At 43.0% G+C, this 25,000-nt stretch overlaps 1 long non-coding RNA gene across 2 annotated transcripts in view; it reads left to right on the forward strand.

The window, feature by feature from the left end:
• LOC135108399 (uncharacterized) overlaps positions 1-25,000 on the forward strand; it is a 329,608-nt gene that overhangs the window by 182,536 nt on the left and 122,072 nt on the right. For both annotated transcript variants that reach the window (XR_010272248.1, XR_010272246.1), the window contains one exon: positions 16,422-16,476. This is a non-coding gene — a long non-coding RNA (uncharacterized LOC135108399). The remainder of the gene's footprint in view (positions 1-16,421; positions 16,477-25,000) is intronic.

Raw genomic sequence — 25,000 nt, forward strand, 5'->3', positions numbered from 1 at the left:
GTTAACCGATGACTAAAGGAAAGACGCTAAAGAAATAATATTGAATAAATGAAAAGAGATACGAGTAGGTAGGTTATTTGACTCTGGCCCTGAATATACTATGAAACATTATGAAGTATTGGCCGAAAAAAAAGAGATTAATAAGATAACAATGCTTAATAATAACAACAACAACAAAAACAAATACAATCAACTGACATCACTTCTGGCTTCATTCAACTGATTAGCGTCCGTGGAAACTTTCATGAATAGTCTTGCTAAGCTGAGTTTGGGTAAGTGTTCCGTCAGATACTGAGAACAAACATGACCCATTTTGACCTCGAGGTTGTGACGCCGCATGACCACCGGCCGCCACGCCATCACCATCCATTCTCCAACTCACCATCACCCATATTCCGAGTCTCACCATCAACTGCATTACTGACTCCGATGTACGAGTATAAATTAGCGTGCACTTTTTTGTCTCTTTCGTTGGTAAAGTCAGTAGCTGTTTGCCTGATGTGTTGTCCTCTCTCCCGTAACCTCAACTGTTTACAGAGAAGAATGTCAAGATATCTTTTTCTTCTTCTTCTTTCCTGTGACTTGAACTGTTTTAGGAGAAGGATGTTAAGATGTCTCCAAATTTTCTTTCTTCTTCTTCTTCTTCTTCTTCTTCTTCTTCTTCTTCTTCTTCTTCTTCTTCTTCGTTGTTGTTGTTCTATTTCTTCTCCTTCGTCTTCTCTTTTTTTTTTCTTCTTCCCCTTTCTTTCTTGTTCTTGATCTTGTTCTTTTTTCCTTCTTCTTCTTCTTCTTCTTCTTCTTCTTCTTCTTCTTCTTCTTCTTCTTCTTCTTCTTCTTCTTCTTCTTCTTCTTCCTTACGAGAAACTACTGGAAGAGGAGAGAATCAATACACATAGTTAATCTCTTTCTTATTATTTACTTTTTGGACAATGGCTGTTAAGAGATTTATTTATTTATTTATTCATTCATTTATCTGTCTATCTATCTATCTATCTATCTCGCAAATTTGTATCCCTTGTTAAGCCTCTCTCCCACGTAGTGAAGAGGTGAACAGAGCAAAGGTTGAAGGCATTAAAGTGAGCATAAACGGTCCGGAAAAGAGTGTAAAATATTTATATACAGCATTTTATGATTGTCTGATTACCTACGTGTGGGATGATACTGTTGCGATGAGTCTGTGTGTGTGTGTGTGTGTGTGTGTGTGTGTGCGTGTGTTTGTACGTGTGGAATTTTATCTTCTCACAATATGATCCTTGGTGCTTTTCTTTTCTCCTTCCTCTTTAATGTTTTTCTTTGTTGTTGTTGTTGTTTTTGTTGTTGTTTTTGTTGTTGTTGTTGTTGTTGTTGTTGTTGTTGTTGTTCTCCTCCTCCTCCTCCTCTTCCTTATCCGTCCATGTATGGAGTATGCTTCACATATATTGTATTTTTTGGGGGTTCCACTCATACCGCTCTTTTAGACAGGGTGGAATCAAAAGCTTTTCGTCTCATCAAGTCCTCTCCTCTAACTGACTGTCTTCAGCCTCTCTTTCATCGCTGCAATGTTGTATCTCTTGCTATCTCCTACCGCTATTTTCATGCTAACTGCTCTTCTGATCTTGATAACTGCATGCCTCCCCTCCTCCCTCGGCCTCGCAACACAAGACTTTCTTCTTTCTCTCACGCCTGTTCTATTCAACTCTTTAATGCAAGAATTAACCAGTATTCTCAATCATTCATCTCTTTCTCTGGTAAACTCTGGAACTCCCTGCCTGCCTCTGTATTTTCCCCTTCCAATGAATTGAACTCTTTCAAGAGGGATGTTTTAAGACAATTATCCTCCAATTTTGAATGATCTTTTTTAACCTTTCTTTAGGGACTGGCACTCGCAGTGGCCCTTTTTTTCGCACTTTTGTTGCCCTTGGCCAGTGCTCCTCTTACATAAAAGTAGTAAGAGTGGTAGTAGTAGTGGTAGTAGTAGTAGTAATAGTAGTAGTAGTAGTAGTAGTAGTAGTAGTAGTAGTAGTAATGATAATGTTATTCATAGTGGTGACGGTGATACTACTACATGTTAAGTACTACTACTACTACTACTACTACTACTAGTAGTAGTAGTAGTAGTAGTAGTAGTAGTAGTAGTAGTAGTAGTAGTAGTGCTCTAATCACCACTATCGCGAACGCAAACATAAATATTAAAGTAACTTCAAATTCGAACCCTATTTTTGCACCAAACAGAACTAAAGCACTAACAACAACAACAACAACAACAACAACAACAACAAGTACTAGGTAACTGCCTCAGGATGACAAAAATATATTTCAGAATTTGTTGGGAAAATCTGCCAGCTGGTGCTCTCTTGCCTCCCCTCCCCCTCCCCTTCCTGCCCTCAGCTCCCCGTCCCTCCCCTACCTCCCTTCCCACGCCACCCTTCCCCTCCCCTCCCCTCACCTTGCCCTCCCATCCCTTCCCTTCTCCTCGCTTTCATTCGCTTTCTTTCTCTTCCCTTTTTTTTCCTCCCAAGCAGTTCCTTTACCTCCTCTTCCCTCTCCTCCTCTTCCTGTCCCTCCCTCCCTCTCTCCCTCCTTGGCATTCCTCTCCCCCTTCTCTTTGATCGTTCTTTCTTTGCCCCCTCCCATAACTTCCCACCACCATCACACACACACACACACACACACACACACACACACACACACACACACACACACACACACTGGAATAAGTTGTCAGGACTACGTGTACATAATCATTACCACATTGTCACCACCACCACCACCACCACCACTTCTGCAGCTCAAGAAGATTCTCCTCCTCCTTTCCTTTCCCCTTCCCCTTCACGTTTTCTCTTCCCCCTCCCCGCCGCCGCCGCCAGATTTACGAGTGGTGGCGGCCCCGTGCCGGCCTGCCTGGTCCTCACCTGCTGCGCCGTCTTCGTGTGGTCGCCGCCTCGCCCTTGGTTCGTTATTTGCTCCGCCCAGGATGGTTCCTCTACTTCTCCTATTTCCTTCCTTAATATCCTGAGGTCCTTTTTCCACTTTCTGTTATTCCCCGGCGTGCCGTTCCTCCCCGCCCGCCGCTCGTCAGGGCTTTGCCGGGTCGCAGGGTACAGCGGGGTGAGGCTGCCTGCCCCCCGCCCACTCCCTCAGCGGCCCGCCCCCAGTCCGCCCCTGTCCCTCAGTGGCCGTCTTCAGGAGGTGTTGCCAGTGGGTGTCCAACGCTTTAACAATCGACGGGACGCTTCCTAAATTGCCTTTTTCGCTTCGCTGTGGAAAGAAAAATGTTTCCTGGAAATCATCCACAATTAACTTTTTTATCACTTACATCCAGTAATGAGGAAAAGAAAAGACGAAATTAAAAGGAAATTAAAGTAAGGTAAAGCATGCAACTTTGAGAATCAAGCTCTAATAGCAGAGGAATAATCATTCGTCTCAAGAATTAAACACATGAGCCAGAATTTGTTCCTTATATCCTCAGTTCTTCTTGGGACCAAAGGACCTCCGTAAATAGTTAGCAGTGCGCCCTTTGCCTGGCGTCCTTGTGTGCCGCCGCCGCTTGCCAGGCTGCTCGGCGCTGGCCAGGATAATTAGGCTTAACTTTGGCTCTTCACGTTCGTCTTGCGGCCTTAAAACTTTCTCTGTTCAGTTTCCCAAACATTTGCTGCCGCGCCTCACGACTCGCTGAGAGACGGCGTCATCGGCGCGCGGCGGCGTGAGCGGCTTTGTGCCTTCACCTCCCGCTGCTCAGGTCCTCGCCGGCCGCCCGCCGCCTCCGCCAGGCCGGTTGGACCCGGGCTTCTTTCATCGAGTCCATGTTCCTCATTTGATTTAAAGTTGTCCCTCTACAACTTTGTTAAAATACAAACTTATTCTCTAAACACTTTGCCACGAAAAGAACGTCTGATTTACGAGCCCTGCGTGGCGTGGCGACGAGCAGCGCCTCGCAACGCTGCGCCGCATCACTCTGCCAGGAGACACACGCAACGCTGGCGGCCCACATTGCACCAGCACCACGCTACAACGGACACCAATTCACTCACTAAACAGCGACCTGCAAAGAAAGAAAAGCTCTGCCAGGCAATTCTAAACGTTGCAAGCTTCAAAATACCCTTAATCGCGTCGAACAGCATTTTTCCTTTCTTTTTTTTCCTTTCAACTTAATCGAGTAGTCGTGGGGTGAAGGGGCGAGGGATGGTGGGGGAGGGAGCTGGGAGGCGGAGAGAGGAGCGGCGGCGTGCACGGGTCTTGAGGACACCCCATCAGCAGTGCCGTTGGTGACACAATGGCTGCCATCCCGAGTGTATTGCCTCACGCCCACACGTGCCGCCACGCCCTGCTGCCTGTCCTCTATTGATACTGTGTTTGTTTTGTTGGTGTATATTTTGACACAGTGTATCTCCTGGCACGGTAGCCTTGCGCCTCCCAGACTGCTGTGTGGGCAGGATAAAAGCGCTTCCTGGAGGCTCTTTTCCTTTTCCACCTGCCTGTAAGCAGCTCGTCCTCATTACGTTAATTTGCATTGTAATATTGGCATGGTGGCGGGCATCAGGTGGCTACCTCAGGGAGAACACACAGACTGTACGATAATAATTGTGACTATAGCAAATCCAGCAGATAACGAGGCTTTGTCCCGGGGCTGCTTAGCACGCGGCTGGCTGGTGAGCGGCGAGAGCGAGGCCAAGCGGCGGTGCATCGCTAACCAGCATCACGCCACCCATTAACTCCCACCGCGGGTACCTGCTTCCATCACCCCCCAGCAGGGATTCAGATAGGCGTGTCTCAAGCAGGCCGTCACCCACACCCACACCGGGTCAGAGAGGCGCCCCGATAGCTTGCCGAGAGAGGAAGATCACTGGACTTCATCCGTGCAATCCTCCACGTGGAAGTGGTGCACCGTTCCGGCAACCTTAAGAGACTGTAAGATTACGACAGAGTTACGGGGAAGACATTAAGCTGCGCCTCGCCAATGCGCTCATCCCTGTCTCTGGCCCTTGAACTAATGACGCCAGCCTCCCGTTGTCCTAGACACTGTTATGCTGACTGACACTGCTGCTCTAGTTTTGCATTGCCGTCTGCAGGTATTCGAGAGAAGCATCAATCTCTCGACAAGGCAGTGTGTTGTCTGCGATGGTGGACGAGATTCGAGCCAAGGCCAGCTGATTCGTGGCGAGCGTTTCCAACCACAGCACGCACCATGGGGATGAAGAGTCGACCTGTAACAATGAGGTGGTGCGCCGTGCTGGTCTGTCGCTGCCACACAAGTCCCAGAGTAACTCATCATCCCTCGCCTGCCGCCACACACACGGCGCGCCCTGAAAAAGTGCAAGGCGGACAAAAGAGTGAGCGGGATTCTGATGTCTAACGCTACTTCTTAATTTGGGTGAAGGAGTGGCGGAGGCAGAGGATACACAGGTACGGGGAGAGAGTGGAGGAGGAGGTGGAGGAGGAGGAGGAGGAGAAGGAGGATTAGAAGAATAAGAGGAAGAAGAAAAAGGAAGAGAAGAAAAAGCTAATGATGAGGTTAATCTTGATGATGATGAGAAAGCAAGAAAAAGGTGATGACGATGATGATGGTAATTTGGAAAAAAAAAAAAGGGCAGGAAAAAGAAGGAAAAAAAGAAAACGACAACAACAACAACGACAACAACAACAAAAAACAAACAACAAAAAGAGCAAAGATAACGAAGACAAGCCAGAAAAAAAAACAAAAAAAAACAAACAAGAAAAAAAAACAAGAACCAGAATACAAGCACCACAGTAACACAACCTGGGAAGCTAAACACCCCACAAGAACACACCCACCCAGCATCACTATATGAGCAACACCAAAACCTAACCTAACCTAAACTAAATCTCTGTACCTCTATAATACGTAGCCCTCTGTACACCGGACACCGCTACAACACCGTGATATACAACATTGTGTATATAACTGAGATTCTGAAAGGAAAGTAATGTTGTAAAGAGAGAGAGAGAGAGAGAGAGAGAGAGAGAGAGAGAGAGAGAGAGAGAGAGAGAGAGAGAGAGAGAGAGAGAGAGGAGAGAGAGAGAGATGAGGCGGAACGTAATCAAATAAGCTGAAGAAGATAATCAAGCGAGAGAGAGAGAGAGAGAGAGAGAGAGAGAGAGAGAGAGAGAGAGAGAGAGAGAGAGAGAGAGAGAGAGAGAGAGAGGGGGGGGGGATACAAAAGATATAGATGAGGCGGAAAGAAAACAAGTTAGATGAAAAAGAAGAGTATTAAGACTGAGAGAGAGAGAGAGAGAGAGAGAGAGAGAGAGAGAGAGAGAGAGAGAGAGAGAGAGAGAGAGAGAGAGAGAGAGAGAGAGAGAGAGACGTAACAAGAGCCTCACCACAACCTTCTTCGCTACTTACCACAACCTCTGCCGCCCACACTATTTTTATCATTCTCTTCTTCTTCTTCTTCTTCTTCTTCTTCTTCTTCTTCTTCTTCTTCTTCTTCTTCTTCTTCTTCTTCTTCTTCTCGGCTGTATTTGTTGTTGTCGTTGTTGTTGTTGTCGTCGTTGTTATTGTTGTTGTTGTTGTTGTTGTTGTTGTTGTTGTTGTTGTTGTTGTTGTTGTTATTATTATTATTATTATTATTATTATTATTATTATTATTATTATTATTATTATTATTGTTATTATTACTCTCCACTTTGCATCTTGCTATTTAATACACTGACTATACATAATATTATAATATCAGATAACTCATTAATTCTTCCTCCTCCTTCTCCTCCTCCTCCTCCTCTTCCTCCTCCTCCTCCTCCTCCTCCTCCACCACCCTCCTCCTCCTCCTCCTCCTCTTCTTTCTCGAACAATTCAGTCTTCACTACCACAACCTCCAGCAGCAGCAAGAAGTACGACAACAACAACAACAACAACAACAACAACAACAACAACAACCAATAATCAACAACAAGGGGAACAACAACACTTAAAACAAAGCAACAAAGACCACCACCTCGACCACCACCATCACCACCATCACCACCACCACCACCACCACCACTACCGGCGCTGAATTCTCCAAATTTTCAGCCGCGGAAAGTTTAGAAAGTTAATCGGAAAAAAATATTGTACAGAATTGCCCGTTGTTGAATGCGTTGTTATAATGAACGCAGGTGTTTTCTTGGCCCCAACATTTCGCGCGGCACACAGAGGCCTTTTTGGCTTCAACCTGTGCTGTGTATGGGGTGTTGTTGCTCTCTCTCTCTCTCTCTCTCTCTCTCTCTCTCTCTCTCTCTCTCTCTCTCTCTCTCTCTCTCTCTCTCTCTTTCTCTCTATTTGTAACGTGTAGTAAGGCCATACATACCTACTCGTACTCTCTCTCTCTCTCTCTCTCTCTCTCTCTCTCTCTCTCTCTCTCTCTCTCTCTCTCTCTCTCTCTCTCTCTCTCTCTCTCTCTTACAAACATACACACGGACTGGGCACCTACGCACCTCTAGTCCATACACACACACACACACACACACTATTTATGGACTTGCACTAAAAAAAGTATGCACATTTTCCAGCTTCCTTTTTTTTTTATTTTCGTTTTCACAGAAGACTAAAATTTTTGATATGGAAAAAAACAAAAAAGTTCAACTTTCTCTCTCTCTCTCCCTCTCTCTCTCTCTCTCTCTCTCTCTCTCTCTCTCTCTCTCTCTCTCTCTCTCTCTCTCTCTCTCTCTCTCTCTCTCTCTCTCTCTCTCTCTCTCTCTCTCACCTCACACTCGGGACATATAGTTTTGCAATACAACACAACGGAACACAAAGGAAGAACAGTTGGCAGATCTTCATCACCACCATCATCATCATTACCATCATCATTTCCTTACGTGGCCGGACAGGTAACGAGTCTCCCGTCTCACTTTTCACAGTTACAGACAACCTCTTCTCTCACCTTCATCCTTTTCGTGTCCTCCTCCACACACCGTCTCCTGATCCTTGCTTTTCCCCTACTGGGTCTTCCAAGTGCTTCCACCTCTGACCCTCCCTTGAGTCTATGATATTCCTTCCTCCTCAGTCTGTACCATCGCAGCTCACTCCTCCACCTTCAGTATAGTTTAATTTCGTCCCAGGGAAGCTAGGACAATCTTACCTCCTTCGAAATTCAGGTGCTGTATTGTTGGAAAATACTCATAGCCATCAAAACGTATTTCTTTTTTATTTGTTAGCTGGTATAGGGAGTCAGAGCTTGTGTTTTCGTATGTACTCTGTTTAGACTAGTGCCCCGTTCCAAGGAGTGAGCGAGTGAGTGAGTGAGTGAGTGAGTGAGTGAGTGAGTGAGTTGGCTAGTTAGTGATTTAGTTAGTTAGTGTTTAAGTTAGTTTGTTCATTCGTTTGTTTGTTAGTTCCATCAGCCAACAATAAAATAACAGTGTGTTGCGTAGTTATTGATCTCATGTCACACACACACACACACACACACACACACACACACACACACACACACACACACACACACACACACACACACACACACACACACACACACGGCACTATTTAGCATGTTTAGCATTTGGACACAGCCGCGCCGCTCTCCACTCGCCGGATATTTGATGCCCAGAGTCATTTGGATGTACTGAGCACTTCATTTTTGTGGTTCCATTTTACCCTCGTGTTCCGTATGTGTGTGTGTGTGTGTGTGTGTGTGTGTTACGGTGGTGTAGTGCGCAAATTCCTCATATTTCGCTTTTGTGACATATATTTGCCACACTTCTGATTATTAAAGTTATTGTCATATTTACGACCGCACTTAAGCTTACCACCACACACATGTATCTGCCACACTTATCCTCACCACACTTACATTTGGCACTTTATTTTCTACCACACTTATATTTGTCACACTCAAATTCAATATACTTATCCTCACCACTCACAGTCACCACACATTTCCCGCCACACTCATTCTTGTCACACTTTCAACATTACGTATACATCTGCCGCATTCTCTCTCTCTCTCTCTCTCTCTCTCTCTCTCTCTCTCTCTCTCTCTCTCTCTCTCTCTCTCTCTCTCTCTCTCTCTCTCTCTCTCTCTCTCTCTCTCTCTCTCTCTCTCTCTCTCTCTCTGTTATTTATGTACAGTTATTTACTACACATTTTGGGATACACTTCTACATACTTTTCTCTCTTTTTTTTTACGAGTTGCAGCCCCCGTAGACTTTTTCCCCATGAGGTGGCTAATGTAGTAGTAGTAGTAGTAGTAGTAGTAGTAGTAGTAGTAGTAGTTGTTGTTGTTGTTACTTTTGTTCCCGTCTTGTGTTCTTATCCTCCTCCTCCTCCTCCTCCAAATTATGCAGTAAATTGAGTAGGATGAGATGCACCACCACCACCACCACCACCATCAGTAGTAGTAGTAATAGTAGTAAGAAAGATAGTAGAGTCTGTATCTTTCTGTATCTTAGGTTTCTTTTTGGCGCACGGTCATTCCTCTCGTCTTGGAATTTATAATGGCGGTGTTCAGCAATATTCTGCTTGCTGTCACCCTCCGTCTTCATTAATTATCTCCTCAGTCAAGCCCGGTGTCCTTCCCGCTCTTTATGTTGATAGCGCCACCCTTCTTTATTCAACGTTAATTTGCCTGATGTCCATTGCAAGAGGAACCAAGTGACTCGTGAAGGGACGCCACTTCCTGCCTAATTTCTGATCCTCGTATGATTTTTAAATGGGGCGAGGCATATTTTGAGATGTTCGGTACCTCATTTGTTTTTCTTTTATCTATCAGCAAGATGTAATTTTTTTTTTTCAGACAGTTATCCTCTCTTCTTTAAAGGCACGCATCTGTCTTCTTTCTCCATTCTTGAGATGCCCTTGCAAAGAAATTAACATTGGATCTCTTGCCAAATGAGCTTTTATGAAGTTTTGCGTTCATCAAGACAGTTCGCAGTCAAAAGCTTTTCGTTTCTATCATCTTCCCTCTCTTTAACCGTCTTCAGTCCGTCACACTCCGCTGCAGTGTTGTACCTCTTGCTGTCTTCTGCCGCCATTTCCATGGTTACCGCTCCTCCCCTCCTCCCTCAGCCACGCTTGCAGTACACTTTTTTCTTTCCCTCCTCACCTCCATTCTGTGCACCTCGCTACTGCAATAGTCAACCGGTATCTTCACTCTTCCATCCCATGTACTTGTAAACTTCAGAATGCTCTGTCGTTTCTGCTTTCCTTCTCCTTCCTATGCTTTGATCTGTTTCAGTTAAAAGAGGAGCATCATCAAAACACCTCTTGAAGCGAATTAGCTTTGCCTTTTGCAACTCTTTCACCAGCCGCTCTTTAGCTCTTTTCTCTCGTGTTTTATAGCTCTTGGCTGGTCTCCAGTTCACGTGGAAAGCAGTAGTCGCTGTATTATTATTGTTATTAATATTATTATTATTATCATTATTATTATTATTATTATTATTATTATTATTATTATTATTATTATTATTATTATTATTATTATTATTATTATTATTATATTATTATTAATAGTAGTAGTAGTAGGTAGTAGTAGTAGTAGAAGTAATAGTTGTTGTTGTTGTTGTTGTTGTTACTGTTCTTGTAATAACAGCATTACTAATAACAGTAGTAATAATAGTGGCAGCAGCAATGATAGTAGCAGAAGTAGCAGCAGCAGCAGCAGCAGCACTTACTCGTACTCTGAGAACCTCCTCGCGATATCCGCGCCACAAGACGAGGCCACCAGATCGACCACCACCACCACCACCGCTGCTGCTGCTGCTGCTGCTGCTGCTGCTGCTGCTGCTGCTGTTGCCCAACCGTCCAGCAGTAACAGGGGATGATTGAAAGTCCCTCCAGCAACACCTCGGCGGGACCTGAACACTGGCTGCCTTGGCCCGATGCTGCGCCCGATGCACTGCAGGACAGCCTTCCTAACCTTGTAAACACAGCCATCTTGTACTGCACGCATATCCTGCCTTTCTTCTCTTATTTACTCTTTTCTCTCCTTATAAGCACTTTCGTATTGCACTTTGCATTTCCCTGCGTTCCTTTCTTACTTAATGCATCTATAAACGCAACCATTTTATCTCATGTGTTTTCTTCCCTGCCCCTCCTGTTTACTCTGTCCTGCGTTGTTGACTCCCCCTCACCAGCTGCTTCTCTAAACCTAGCAGTGTGTTCTCATCTCCTCCTGGTCGTTTCCTTCCTTAATTTTTTCTCCTCCCACACGCACGTCTCCTGTTGCTCATTTCCTCTCTACTCTCTTTCTCTCTCCCCCACAGACTCTCTACACGCGCACACACACACATACATACACATATACGTACGCATCTCCTCTTGACCTTTTGCTTCCTTCTCTCTGTTTTTCTCTTTTACTTTTTCCTACTATGTCTTGCTGTGTTTCTTTCCTTCTGTATTCTCGTCTTTAACTCTTCAACTCTTTCCTCCTTCGTTTTATCCCCTTCGTTTCCTTTCCTGTGTTTATTTAGATTCTTTTGAGCTTTCCTCCGTCATATTCTTTCCTTTCTAACTCTCTCTCTCTCTCTCTCTCTCTCTCTCTCTCTCTCTCTCTCTCTCTCTCTCTCTCTCTCTCTCTCTCTCTCTCTCTCTCTCTCTCTCTCTCTCTCTGTCTCTGTCTCTGTATATATTCCTGTCTTTCATAAATGCTTTCCTCTTTCTCATGATATCCTCAATCCTTCCAGTACTATTAATTTCAGTCGGCTCAGCAACGTTCACACACACACACACACACACACACACACACACACACACACACACACACACACCTGCCTTTCTTTCCTGTTCCCGTTCAATCTGCAAGCTGGAGTGCTCTTTTTCTCCTCCCTTTGGCCTACGTGTCTTTTTTATTTATGACACCAGTGAGTGATACATTCAGTTGTGTATTGCCTGTATTTGTGTGTGTGTGTGTGTGTGTGTGTGTGTGTGTGTGTGTGTGTGTGTGTGTGTGTAGGTTGATCGGTTGTCTATTTGTCTGTCTGTCTCATTGTCTGTCTTTTTCTTTCCTTCTTTCTGTACGTCTGTTTGTCTGTCTGTCTATCTATATATCTGTTTATCTTTCTATCTGTCTGTCTGTCTGTCTGTATGCATGTATGTATGTTTGTCTGTCTGTCTGTCTGTCTGTCTGTCTGTCTTTCTGTCTGTCTGTCTGTTTATATGTTTGTCTATCTGTCTGTCTGTCCCTCTCTCTCTCTCTCTCTCTCTCTCTCTCTCTCTCTCTCTCTCTCTCTCTCTCTCTCTCTCTCTCTCTCTCTCTCTCTCACACACACACACACACACACACACACACACACACACACACACTGCGACGCGACAGAAATTTCCATTACTTGCAACTTTGTTAAAGCCACAGTAATTGCGCTCTTTTGGGGGGAGTTAATGGGTCTTCCCCCTCCATTGCCCGGCATCTTCCTCTCCCCCGCCCCCTCAACCCCACCACCCAGTCCTTCACTCTACTCCGCTCCCTGCGCTTCCTTCCTCATCCCCGTTTTCCTTTTCATGTCAGGAGTAAGCAAGCATAAGGCACCCGTTTGATGTATTAGATAGAATTGATTATCTGCAAGGTGTCATGGTTGTTGTGGTGGTGGTAGTGGTGGAGAAGGAGAGGCAGGACGAGGTGGAGGAGGACAGAGAAGACGAGATGGTGGAGGACAGGGAGGTCGAAGTGGAGGAGGAGCAGAAGAAATGGTTGAGGTGATGATAACAGTAGTGATGAAAATGGTGGTGATGGTGATGCTGGTAGTGATATGATGATAGTAATAATAATAATAATAATAATAATAATAATTGAGTGAGCACACACACACACACACACACACACACACACACACACACACACACACACGGAAGCGCCAAGCAACAGGGGTCAGGCTGGTGACGTCACGCCCTTGCCTGTGTGGTGAGAGGCTGTGTGGGGGGGAGAGAGAGAGGTGTGGGGTGGTGGAGGGACGTGCAGCATCTGGCGAGAGTCGCGCCGTAGCCTGCCTGGCGCCCACAGCTGACGCGGGGACGGCCGCCGCGAAATATTGACCAGACTTTTTCTTGGAGGCAGATTTGGTGCTGATTGGCTCAAGAAGAATGTCCGTGCTTTGTTTTGTCTCCTTTTTTCCCCACAAGATTACTGACGCTTTTAGGAGCAGGGCCTCACACACACACACACACACACACACACACACAGATAAATAGATACTTGTGGATAGATAGATACACAGACAGACAGACACTCGTAGACAGATATACATATAGACAGAGTTTTTATTGACGACAGTGTGCAGATATACGTATTAATATTACACTACACAAGACATAAATACTAACTTAAACATACTAAATAATTCACCATCACCTAGTTATAACCGTAGTCCAAACCACATGAATTTATATTATTATTATTATTATTATTATTATTATTATTATTATTATTATTATTATTATTATTATTATTATTATTATTATTATTACTTTATTGACCACAGCTGAATTTACGACCATAAACAAAAAGATACAATATTAAAACGTTCAATGGTGACATGAAGACCTATATTGTTAGTCCATCACACACCACACACACACACACACAGGTTCGGGTGTTGAGGTGTTGCGGGCCGCGGTGTTTCTGCTGAGGGCTAGACAATGCGTTGGTGGTGTTGGCGACACACGAATATTGGCCGCCCCAACGCAGGTGTCCCCGCACTCCATCTCACACCTGTCACCTGCCGGCTATTGATCCAGACCGGAACAGAAATACTGATAATAGTGGTAGTTGTAGTGGTGGTGATAGAAGTAGCGGTGGTGGTGGTGGTGGTGGTAGTATTAATAGTAGTAGTGGTGGTGGTAGTAGTAGTGGTAGTGGTAGTAGTAGTAGTAACAAGAGGAGGAAAAAATAAGAAGTAAGGATGATGAGGAGGAGAAGGAGAAGGAAGAGAAAGAAAAGGAGGAGGAGGAGGAAAAAAAAGAAAAGAAAGAACGAAAGACGAAAAAAAAAGAAATCTGTATAATAGTGTACGAAAAAAAAAGAAAAATGTATTGTTCATTGGTTCACTTACTCCTCATTCATCATTTTGAAGCCCCATTCATTGCCCATCACCACTCATCATCACCACTTCATCACCACTCAACACCATCCCACGACACAATTATCCATCACTGCCTTTTGCCGCCCCTCATCATCCATCACCACCCATCATGATCCATCACCACCCCATGACCACTCATCACCCTCATGGCCGCTCACCACCCGCCTCCCATCACCGCCCATCACCCAGGCATCACCACGCACCCAGGCGAGGCGAGGGAAGGAGAAGGGGGTGTGGCTACGGATTACCAATAGGAGTGTGTGATGTGTTTGTTGGAGAGCCTGTGACCCTGGTACTGGTGGAAATGATGGTGGTGGTGGTAGTCAGGGTTGTAAAAAATTATATATATATATATATATATATATATATATATATATATATATATATATATATATATATATATATATATATATATATATATATATATATATATATATATAATTTATTTATTTTATTTAAATCGGATTTTAAAATTTAAATCGAGTTTTTATTTAAATTATTTTTTTGTATTAATCCTTGTTTGTTTACAGTGATTATTTGTTTCAGTCTTATGACTCGATTTTCTTGTATTAAACTTGGCCAATGCTAAATGAAATCATAGTTTGATATACATTACCCAACATGAGTTTTCACATAAAAATCATAATTAGGACTAATAGTTTAATCAGATCTGTTACATTAAAGTAACTAACTTACTTTGTGTTAAAAAAAAAAAAAGAAATAAGCTCATTAGGCTTCATAATTACATTTATTGTTATCAACAAAAACCTTACTTTCTTTTTTATGCATTTGAATATTTTTCTTGTAAGAGATGGCAATGATTCACTGGTGCTTGACTTGCTGCAGGACCAGCACAGGCTCAGCGCACTCACTTCAGGACACATAGACTTGATACTTTTTCTGTACATTTCATTCAAATCTTCTTCTTTCCTTGTGTGTGTGTGTGTGTGTATATATATATATATATATATATATATATATATATATATATATATATATATATATATATATATATATATATATATATATATATATATATATATATATATATATATATATATATATATATATATATATATATATATATATATATATAGTTTAAATCACTAAACATTTTAAAATCATTTTGGATACAGTATATTTAGTTTTGATTTAAATCATGTTTTTTTTTTACTCTGACAACCAACTCTGGTAGTAGTAGTAGTAGTAGTAGTAGTAGTAGTAGTAGTAGTAGTAGTAGTAGTAGTAGTAGTAGTAATGGCAGTAATAGCAGCGATAATAATAATAATGATAATGATTATAACATCAACAACAACAACACCACCAACAACAACGATAACAGCAGCGATAATGATAATGCAACAAAAACAATAATAGTCAATGCCCCGTGTGTGACGCATGGAGTGAGTGAGGCAGGTAGCCGAGCCCCCAGACTCCCCTCAGGCCCAGGACACCTCACCGAGACCCTGCACAGCGCGGCGAGGGCGAGGCGCGGTGCCAGGTCTGATCAACATCACCTGGCGCCGCACAACTAAGTTAGACAACAATAACACCGCGTCATCACCCCATCACCGCCGATTGTCGCCCGCGGCGTGGTATCGTGCCAGCCTCCCCTCCCTGCTATCTAGAGGGAGGGGAAGAAGTTTATCAGGAGAATGCCATCACCAAAGCTCACGGGCGCTCTGATATATTGTGTCAGGAGGGAAGCAGCACGGCGGCACCATTCCAGTGCTGCGTCACACGCCTGCATCATCACATCTCGCTTGGAAAACAGCACAGTTGAGTTTATCTATAAAAATAATAAATAAATGACAAATCTTATCAGTAAGCTAAAAATTTCCCATCCTTTGCTTTCGAGGGACATCAGCCACACCTCCACGGCTGTCCAGTCTTCAAGCAGGCGCGGCACTAAGAGCCGAACAAGAGGCAGCGGGATCCCAGCACTCCTGCCGTATTCTCAAACCTTCCGCGTCTCATCTCAACAATTTCATCAGGCGCTTGTGGAAGTTATTGAGGCTTCCGACGGAGTTTTCACGATTTTAATGACAACTTAATAGAGATTCTGCATCATTAACTTGAAAAGAGAAGAAAAACACCCATCATGAGAACTAGACTAATCATCCACGTGGCCTTTGAAAATAATCCTTACGGAGGTTCAAAGCGGTTATGAATACAAGTCCTGGAAAGCATGAAAGCATAAAGCACTGTGAGGGAGAAGAGCGCACCACCAACACCACCACCACCACCACCACCACCACCAGGCCTTCCTGACATGAACACAGACAGGCGGTGATGGTGGCGCTGGCGGTGGCAATGATGGTGGTGGTGGTGGTGATAATCCCTGTTCATCTTTAAGCGTTTTTGTTTCCCGGCTCATGCTAACGAATGTCTCCTCACTAATGCCTCGTTAACCTGCGTCCCTGCTTTTCCAGGTGGCGCCGGCGGGGGAATCGTGCTTCTCTCCTCGTGGCCTCGTCAGGAAGGAAGGTGAGCACACTCGCTTTTCCTGACACACACACACACACACACACACACACACACACACACACACACACACACACACATACACACTGTAGTTTGAATCTTTCCACCTGTCTATCTTTTCCATATTTTATTTAAGCCTGCCAATCTGTCCCTCGCTCCCTGCACGCTGCTCAACCTGCATCTCGCTCCCTTCATACATTTCTATCTGTGCACACGCCTTTTAACCCCGTCTGTAATCTCTCTCTCTCTCTCTCTCTCTCTCTCTCTCTCTCTCTCTCTCTCTCTCTCTCTCTCTCTCTCTCTCTCTCTCTGAGCGTAGAAACACCTGTCCTTCATATATGCATGCAACCACAAGATTGTCCACAAATACGAGTGGATTTAAACCACAAATTAAACAAAATGATTAATCCATAGATACTTCGTTGCCTTGTACAGTAATGGTCATAAGTCGAGTAGTAACCTGCTCTCATTTCCTTTGTCTATCACTCGTTACCTCTATCTAAAGTCCCTCGATCCACTGACAGTCTTATAAAACCTGACACCGTATAGATTCTCAGCAGATCAGAGAGCTTAAGGTACTAGAGGGGAAGAAGCCAGACACAGCGGAAGTGAGTGTGGTATGGTACATGTTATACAGTAGCAGGTTGGCCTTGACTGTGTATACGTACACATGTAAACAAAGCTATTTCTGATGTCACGTGGCTTTTTTTGTTACTTTAGTGAAGAGAAGTAGTAGCAGTAGTAGTAGTATGAGGAGGAGGAGGAGGAGGAAGAGGAGAACAAAGAGAAAAAGAATAAGAAGAGTACAACAACAACAACAACAACAACAACAATAAATCGTAAGAGAAGTATTAGGAAGCTACTGTTTCGCCTACACATGTGGCAATCCCTTTTGATAATAATAATAATAATAATAATAATAATAATAATAATAATAATAATAATAATAATAATAATGATAATAATAATAATAGTTTCAAAAGGAGGCTCGGCACAGTATCTATAAATGTGTGTTTGCGTGTTGATGTAATCTTTCCTGGGAACCGATTTATCATTAGAGTGATTGCGACAAACACCATTGCTTTTAACACGATATCTGGATCTTGTTATTCCATTCATTAATGAGCACCACCACCACCTCCACCACCACCACCACCACCACCACCACTACCACTACCACTACTTGTCACTTCCTTCACTATTTACCGTCCTCGTCATCACCATCATTGCTATTCATCGCCATTCATCACCTCCATCATTATTACCACTTTAATCACCTATTGTCACCATCATCACCACACATTTAATATCACCATCGCCATCACCACTTTAATCAGTCATCATCATCACCACCGATCACCCTCATTGCTGTTCACTATCACATCACCACCTTCTCTACTCATCACCCCTCTTTGCCGCTGTCACTCCCATCACCAATTTAATCCCCTATCGTCACCATTACCACCCTTCACTCGCATCAGCATTCACTATACGCATCACCATCATCTCTAACCCTTCACTGTTTATCATCCTGTCACCATCCGCCATTCCCCATCACCACCCATCACTATCAGCACCATTTTCCGCATCACCACCCATTATTTCTTCACCATTCATCACCAGTGGCTCTCATTACTCTTATTCCCATCACCTCCCATCACCACCACTAACACCGCCATCTTTATCACCCATCACTCATTATCTCTTCACCAGTCATCAGCAGTGGCTCTCCCCTCACTCTCATTCCCATCATCACCTTTCACCACCCATCACCACCCACCTGGCAATGAGAGGGTCTACTAATTACTGAAAATACTCAGATAGCACCAGCTTTAATTGGTTATGTTATACTTCATGGAACACTCGGGGAAATCATTAGTCAGATGATTGTAGTAGTAGTAGTAGTAGTAGTGGTAGTAGTAGTAGTAGTAGTAGTAGTAGTAGTAGTAGTAGTAGTAGTAGTAGTAGTAGTAGTAGTAGTAGTAGTGGTGGTGGTGGTGGTGGTGGTGGTATTGATGGTGATGGTAGTAGTGGTGTTGGTAGTGGTAGTAGAAGTAGTAGTAGTAGTAGTAGTAGTAGTAGTAGTAGTATACAGTGATGGTGGTGGTAATACCAACATTAGTAATAAAATAAGCAGTAATAATGGTGATAATGATGATGTTAATAATGATAATAATAATAATAAGAGTAACAACAACAACAACAACAACAACAACAATGCTAAACCAGCCCCTACACTCTCGTACTTTACGTAACCATCTATCGTCGTTTACTGGGACGGCACAAGAGCAGAGCAGAGCAGAGCAGAGCGGAGCAGAGGCCTCAGGAACACGGATACCCCGCATGCAGCCTGAATAAAAAGAGAATTCCAGGTGCAAGAACTTCAAGATTTCATCATACAGTTCCCGTGCGGCAGAGGGGAGGGGGATTAAGGGGGCAACCCACAAAAGGATTTAATTTAACTCAGTGCAGGGATTAGCGGGGCTTCCTACCATCCCGAGGCCCCGCAGGTGTGTGGCGGCGGCGGCGGCGGCGGCGGCGGTTCTGGGGACGCCGAGGACCCCACCCCTCACCACTTGTCTTTGCCTCGCCTTTCATTTCCTTGTCCCCTCTTTGCCACCTCTCGCCTCGCCTGCCCTGCCTCCCCTTATCCCTCTCTATCTTCCTGCCTCTCCACCTTTCATTTATCTCTCCTCACCTCCCTTTTACCTTTCCTCATCTACCTTTCTATTCTCTTAATCTCTCTCTACTTTTCTTCATCGCCTTCCCTATCTTCTCACCTCTCTTCATCTCCTCTTTATTATACTTTATCTTCTTATTTATCTTGACGTTCCCTTATCTCTCCTTATTTGCCCTTACGTTTTCTTATCTTTCTTTTATCTCTTCTCACTTCCTTTTTTTTTTATCTCTGCTTCTCTTCATCTCATCTTTCATCACCTTACCTTACCTCCTGTCACCTTTCCTCGCCTCATCTTCTCTTACCTGTCTTCACTTCTCTAACCTTTAATCATCTTCCCTTCCCCTTTTTTCATCTTTTCTTACCTTATTTTATCTTGCTTTATTTCTCCTTAGTTTTTTTCTTTCTTTTTATATTCTCATCCCTTCCCTTTCTTCGTCTTTTCTCACCCTCGTCTTATCTTTCCTTATCCGCATCTTCTCTTCCCTTAATTTCATCGTTTCTTATACTCATTTTTCCTTACTTTTCCTTACTTCTCCTCACTGTCTTTCCCTACCTTCCTTACCTTGCTTTTCTTCACCTCCCCTCTCCTCGCCTCGCCACGCCTCGCCTCGCCGTCTCCTGTCGTGTCTCCACCTCCCACTCTCGCCCTCAATTTTGTTTTCCTTTTTCTCTTCCCTCCCCTGAGCTTGCAGTCTCATTTCATTTCGTCGGTTTTGCTTTGTTTTTATTTTCTTTACTACTTTTCGTTTCTATCCCGAATCTTTTTTTCTTGTTCTTTCCCTCTCATTTCTTTTTAGTTTATTTTTTTCATTTTATTTCTCTTCCTTTCCCTTCCACCTGGCGCCCCCGAAAGACGACTCGGCTCTTCGTGGGGTTCTTTTTTTTCTTCTTTTCTTCTTTTCCTGTGAGTTTTTGTGTCTCTTAGATTTGCATAAGCTGTACTTGATGTCACCCGTGTCTCCTCTGTTATTGCTGTTATCATTTTTATGGTTATTGTTGTTGTTGTTGTTGGTGGTGGTGGTGGTGGTGGTGGTGGTGTTGTTGTTGTTGTTGTTGGTGGTGGTGGTGTTGTTGTTGTTGTTGTTGGTGGTGGTGTTGTTGTTGTTGTTGTTGTTGTTGTTGTTGTTGTTGTTGTTGTTGTTGCTATCATTACTACTACTACTACTACTATACTACTACTACTACTACTACCACCACCACCACCATTACATTTTTTTTATATATTATAAGAGGGGCTCTGGCCAAGGACTAAAAAAGACAAAAAACAACCTACTACTACTACTACCACTACTACTACTACTACTACTACTACACTACTGCTACTACTGCTGAGAGCAACACCCGCCATTGCACTTAGGCGAGTGAGCTACTGGAAAAAAAAAATAAGGAAACAAAATACTCAAGCAAAGGATGCGAGCGAACGAATTAAGAGGAGTGATTCTCTCTCTCTCTCTCTCTCTCTCTCTCTCTCTCTCTCTCTCTCTCTCTCTCTCTCTCTCTCTCTCTCTCTCTCTCAGAAAAGGTAAAAGAAGAAGGAAAAAAAGAATATAACGTAAAATAGAAATATTACAGAATTCGCCCAATTAGGTAAGGCGGAATGTGGAAGGAAGAGGAAGAGGAGGAGGAGGAGGAGGAGGAGGGAGAGGGGGAAGGGAAAGTGCAGTAAGACGGAGGGACGTGAAAGGGAATTAAGAAGTGAATAAGCAGAGATGGATTTGAGAAGAGGCCGGACTGTACCGCTGGAGATGAAGTGTGTGGCTTAAGAAGGACTGGTGTTGCAGGAGGGACAGAAAGACAACGAGGAAGATGAAGAAATATAGAAAGATGATAATGAAGGAGATAATATAGGAAGATGACGATGAAAAAAGACAAAATATAGAAGGGAGACGATGATGAAGATATGGAAAGGAGATCATGAAATGGAAAAAAATATGGAAAGAAGATCACGAAGGAAAAAAAGTATGGAAATAAGATGACGAAGAAGGGAAAAATATGGAGAGGAGATGAAGAAGAAAAAAAAATATAGTAGAAAGACGATGGGAAGAAAAAATTTTGAGAGAATAGAGACGAAGGAAAAAAAATGAAAAGAAGACAGCGATGAAGATAAAAAAAAATATATATACATATAAAGAAAACAGCGAATAAGGAAAATAATGGAAGAAAACGACGAAGAAGGAAAAATATATAGAAGACAATAAAGAAAAAAAATATATAGAAGGAAGATGACAGAAAAGAAAATAGAAAAGAAAACGACATTGAATGAAAAAATATAGGAATAAGAAGACGAAGACGACGAAGATAACTGCAGCAAACGTTGGAATAGTGAATTAAAAAGCAATTGATCTGATTAAAAGTAAGATAAAAGAAACGAGAAGAAGGAGGAGAAGAAGAAAAAGAAAGGCAATGAATGGTAGAATAGGGAGGAGGAGTAACTGATAAGACTAAAGAAAAGAATAAAATAATATATCTCTTACAGAACTAATAATTGGAAGTGAAAGAAAAAGACGAAAAAAAAGTGAAAAGAAAAATGTATAGAAAAGAAAAAAAAGTGACAAGAAAGAAGCGATTAATGATGGAATAATGAAGAGTTGATAAAAGAATGAAAAAGGAAAGGAGAAGAAGAAAAAAAAATAGAGACGGTGAATAGTTTAATCATCAAGAGGAGAAACTGATCAGGAATATAAAAGAAATAAAAGCGAGAGAGAAAAGAACAGAACAGGAAAGAGATCAAGGAAGGCGTGCGAGGGAATAATAATTGAAGGACAAGGAAGCGAAAAGGAATGTTCCTGGAAAAATAGAAATAAAATAGAATAATGAGAAGAGGGAAGACTGTATATAAAAGAAAAAAAAAAAAAAGGTAGGAGGAAGTATTAATATCGCTCTAGGAAGGAAAGCAATATCAGGAAACAGTAAGAAAGGAAACAACAGAGGTATTGAAGGAGGAATGTTCGAGACGAGGTGGATTGAAAGAAAGGAACGTGGCGTGAACTGAAGTGTGGTTTCTGAGTGACAAAAATAGCAAAAGATGAGAGGGATTTGCTGGGGCGGCCTGGAATAGTCGGGATTTCAAACAGCAGCATGCCATCAAGTCCTAATTAGGCTGTTTGTTGTAAGTACGCTATGTTAACTATTATAATACAGAAAAAAAGCATAGTTACAGTACAGAAGCAGAGAAGGGCGCCGTGTATTCTGTTTCACCCACTGTCACACTAATTTTGCCACGCGAACATGGTAACATTGGCACCGACTGATGCTCTTACTCGCTGATTGGTCGACGTATTCTTATTTTGTTCTGAAAAAAGTGCACCAAATTTACCTCATTCCTGTCAAAACCATTATTCATTTCAAAGATACCAGATTATTTTTCTGTGGATAATCGTGTACCTTGTAATTAAGTAAAGATTTTAGCGGAAATATAACCTTAGTGAGCCGCACGTTACAAAATAAGACGGAAAGTGAAACCGAATGCGTGAACCAACCAGCGAGCGAGAGCGTCAGTCAGTGTCAGTGTTACCATGTCCCCGTGTCTTCAGGTGGCTAAGTTACTGTGACAAACTTGATGACGCGGAATTTGATCCACGACTGCTGTTGTTTATGAGAGGGTATGAAAGCGTATTGATATGGTGATGTGTTGTGTATTGGGTGCTGGTGGAGGTGCTGTGTGCAAGGTCAATCAAGAGAGCTGATACAGGAATGAGAAAATATTTGTAATCTAAAACGTTGCGAAAGAAAATGAAATGTGGATAGGTGTGTGAGTTGGAAAGGGATACTATTATGTCTTAGAAATTAGTAAAGAAAGAAGACGACTGTTTGTTATAGTGATATGGCTGGTTAGGTTGTGTATAAGAGGCGCTGGAAACAGATACAATACTGAAAGGATGTTAGGGCTAGTTGTTGTTATTGTTATTATTACTGTATTAGATTTTCCTCCTCTTTTTCCTCCTCTCTGCCTGGCTTGTGTGCAGAGGTTAGGCAAATATGGTTGCTAAGTAGGGTTATTTAATATTCATATTTGGAGGATGCAGAGAGGAATGTATGTATGTATAGGAGAGATTGTAGATAAGAAGAATGAGGTAATGTGTGGTTGTAGGTAAAGGGAATTAAATGAACTGCGCAAGTTGTACAGGTAGAGAAGAATTTGATTGCTTGTCCCTGTGCGTATATCTGAACCATCACTAGTCTCTGGCACTGCACTCACAAACGCTCCTAAACCTCGACTGCTTTTAACAGGTTCTCTTGTAAATGAGTCAGTGTTTTCAGGGAAGTTTTCATGACTTCAGTGATGATTTAAGAATGAACTTGCATCACCACTGGAAAAATACGCTTGAAACGCCCAAGGATCCCCACTGTTACACACTACTCGAGAAAAGGCAGCAAAATGTTTCAGCACACAGCCCATACACTATACAAACACCTGCCAGTCACGCGCCACTCTGATTTCATAACACTAGTTTTCTGCTCAACCAACCACACGAAGCTATTATTTTACTGTGTGGCTTTCATGGTGACGATGCTGCGTTGTGTGGAGGTTCATGAGCCAGGAAGGATAAGTGCTGTGAAGGTGTTTAATTGGCCTTTTTTTACTGCTATAGTTATGTTTTTTTTTTTGTGGGATACCATTGTTAATCTGTATTTCTAATGCCATTACGTCCCTCCATCCGTCACAGTTGCCGCTCCTCACTCCCCCCCCCAACTGAAAGGCTGAGAATAAAGTTGTAGATCATAGAAAAGAAAGGACTTTTTTTTTTTTAATTAAAGGAAGTTTATCGAAAGGATTTAAGTTTTGGGTAACTCATTTGTGTCTTTCCTTACGGACTAACACCTTAATAGGCCTAGTTTTTTTTCTTCTTCTTTTTTTAACCCTCTAACATAAAAAAAAATTTATAATTCAAAGCACTGTAAAATAATTGCATAGACACACACACACACAAAAAAAAAATAAGAGATCAACTTTCTCTTCTCTACGTGACACACTGCAGCAATATACAGGTGTCTAAATCATCATGGTAAAGTAATCCCACAGTGAAAGGGTTAAGGGAGGTGAATGGAAAGGTACAACTGCTGCAGAGAAAGAGATTTAGCACCGCTCAGTTTCGACATGCGTGTGTTGTTTCCAGGAACACGTCGAGAGCAGGCAGGAAGGTAGGCAGGGAGGGAAGGAGGGAGGGAGGACGCGGTGAAATGAGGATGGCAGTTCTGGAAAACGCTCAGGATAAACAGGCAGACGGACAGGCGCAGGCAGAGTGATGCAGTGGAGTTTTATCACGCTATGCTCTTATCACTTATCAAAAGGCGTATCAAGACAAACAGACGAGTGAACTGATAGATAAATACACGAGAGAGAGAGAGAGAGAGAGAGAGAGAGAGAGAGAGAGAGAGAGAAAGAGAGAGTCGTCACGTGTCCCTCGTCCCCAGTGTTTCATGTCGTGGCGAGTTCCTTCAGAGCTGAGACCCGCCCCGTCCGTGTTGGCGGTGATGTGAGGGGGTCAGAGAGAGGAGAGGAGAGAGAGAGGAGGAAGAGAGAGAGGAGGGAGAGAGAGAGAGAGGAGAGAGAGAGAGAGAGAGAGAGAGAGAGAGAGAGAGAGAGAGAGAGAGAGAGAAGAGTTTACGGTCATGAATTATCCTATACGTTTTTTTCTTATTCCTATTTTTCTTTAATTCTCTCTCTCTCTCACTCTCTCTCTCTCTCTCTCTCTCTCTCTCTCTCTCTCTCTCTCTCTCTCTCTCTCTCTCTCTCTCTCTTGTCTAGTTTATCGAAATATATATCTGTTTATCTATCTATCTACCTGTCTACCTATCTATCTATGTCTGTCTGTCTGTCTCTCCCATATGTTTGTTTGTCTGTCT

Source organism: Scylla paramamosain, chromosome 17 (assembly GCF_035594125.1).
Source record: "Scylla paramamosain isolate STU-SP2022 chromosome 17, ASM3559412v1, whole genome shotgun sequence".
Classification (NCBI taxonomy): domain Eukaryota; kingdom Metazoa; phylum Arthropoda; class Malacostraca; order Decapoda; family Portunidae; genus Scylla; species Scylla paramamosain.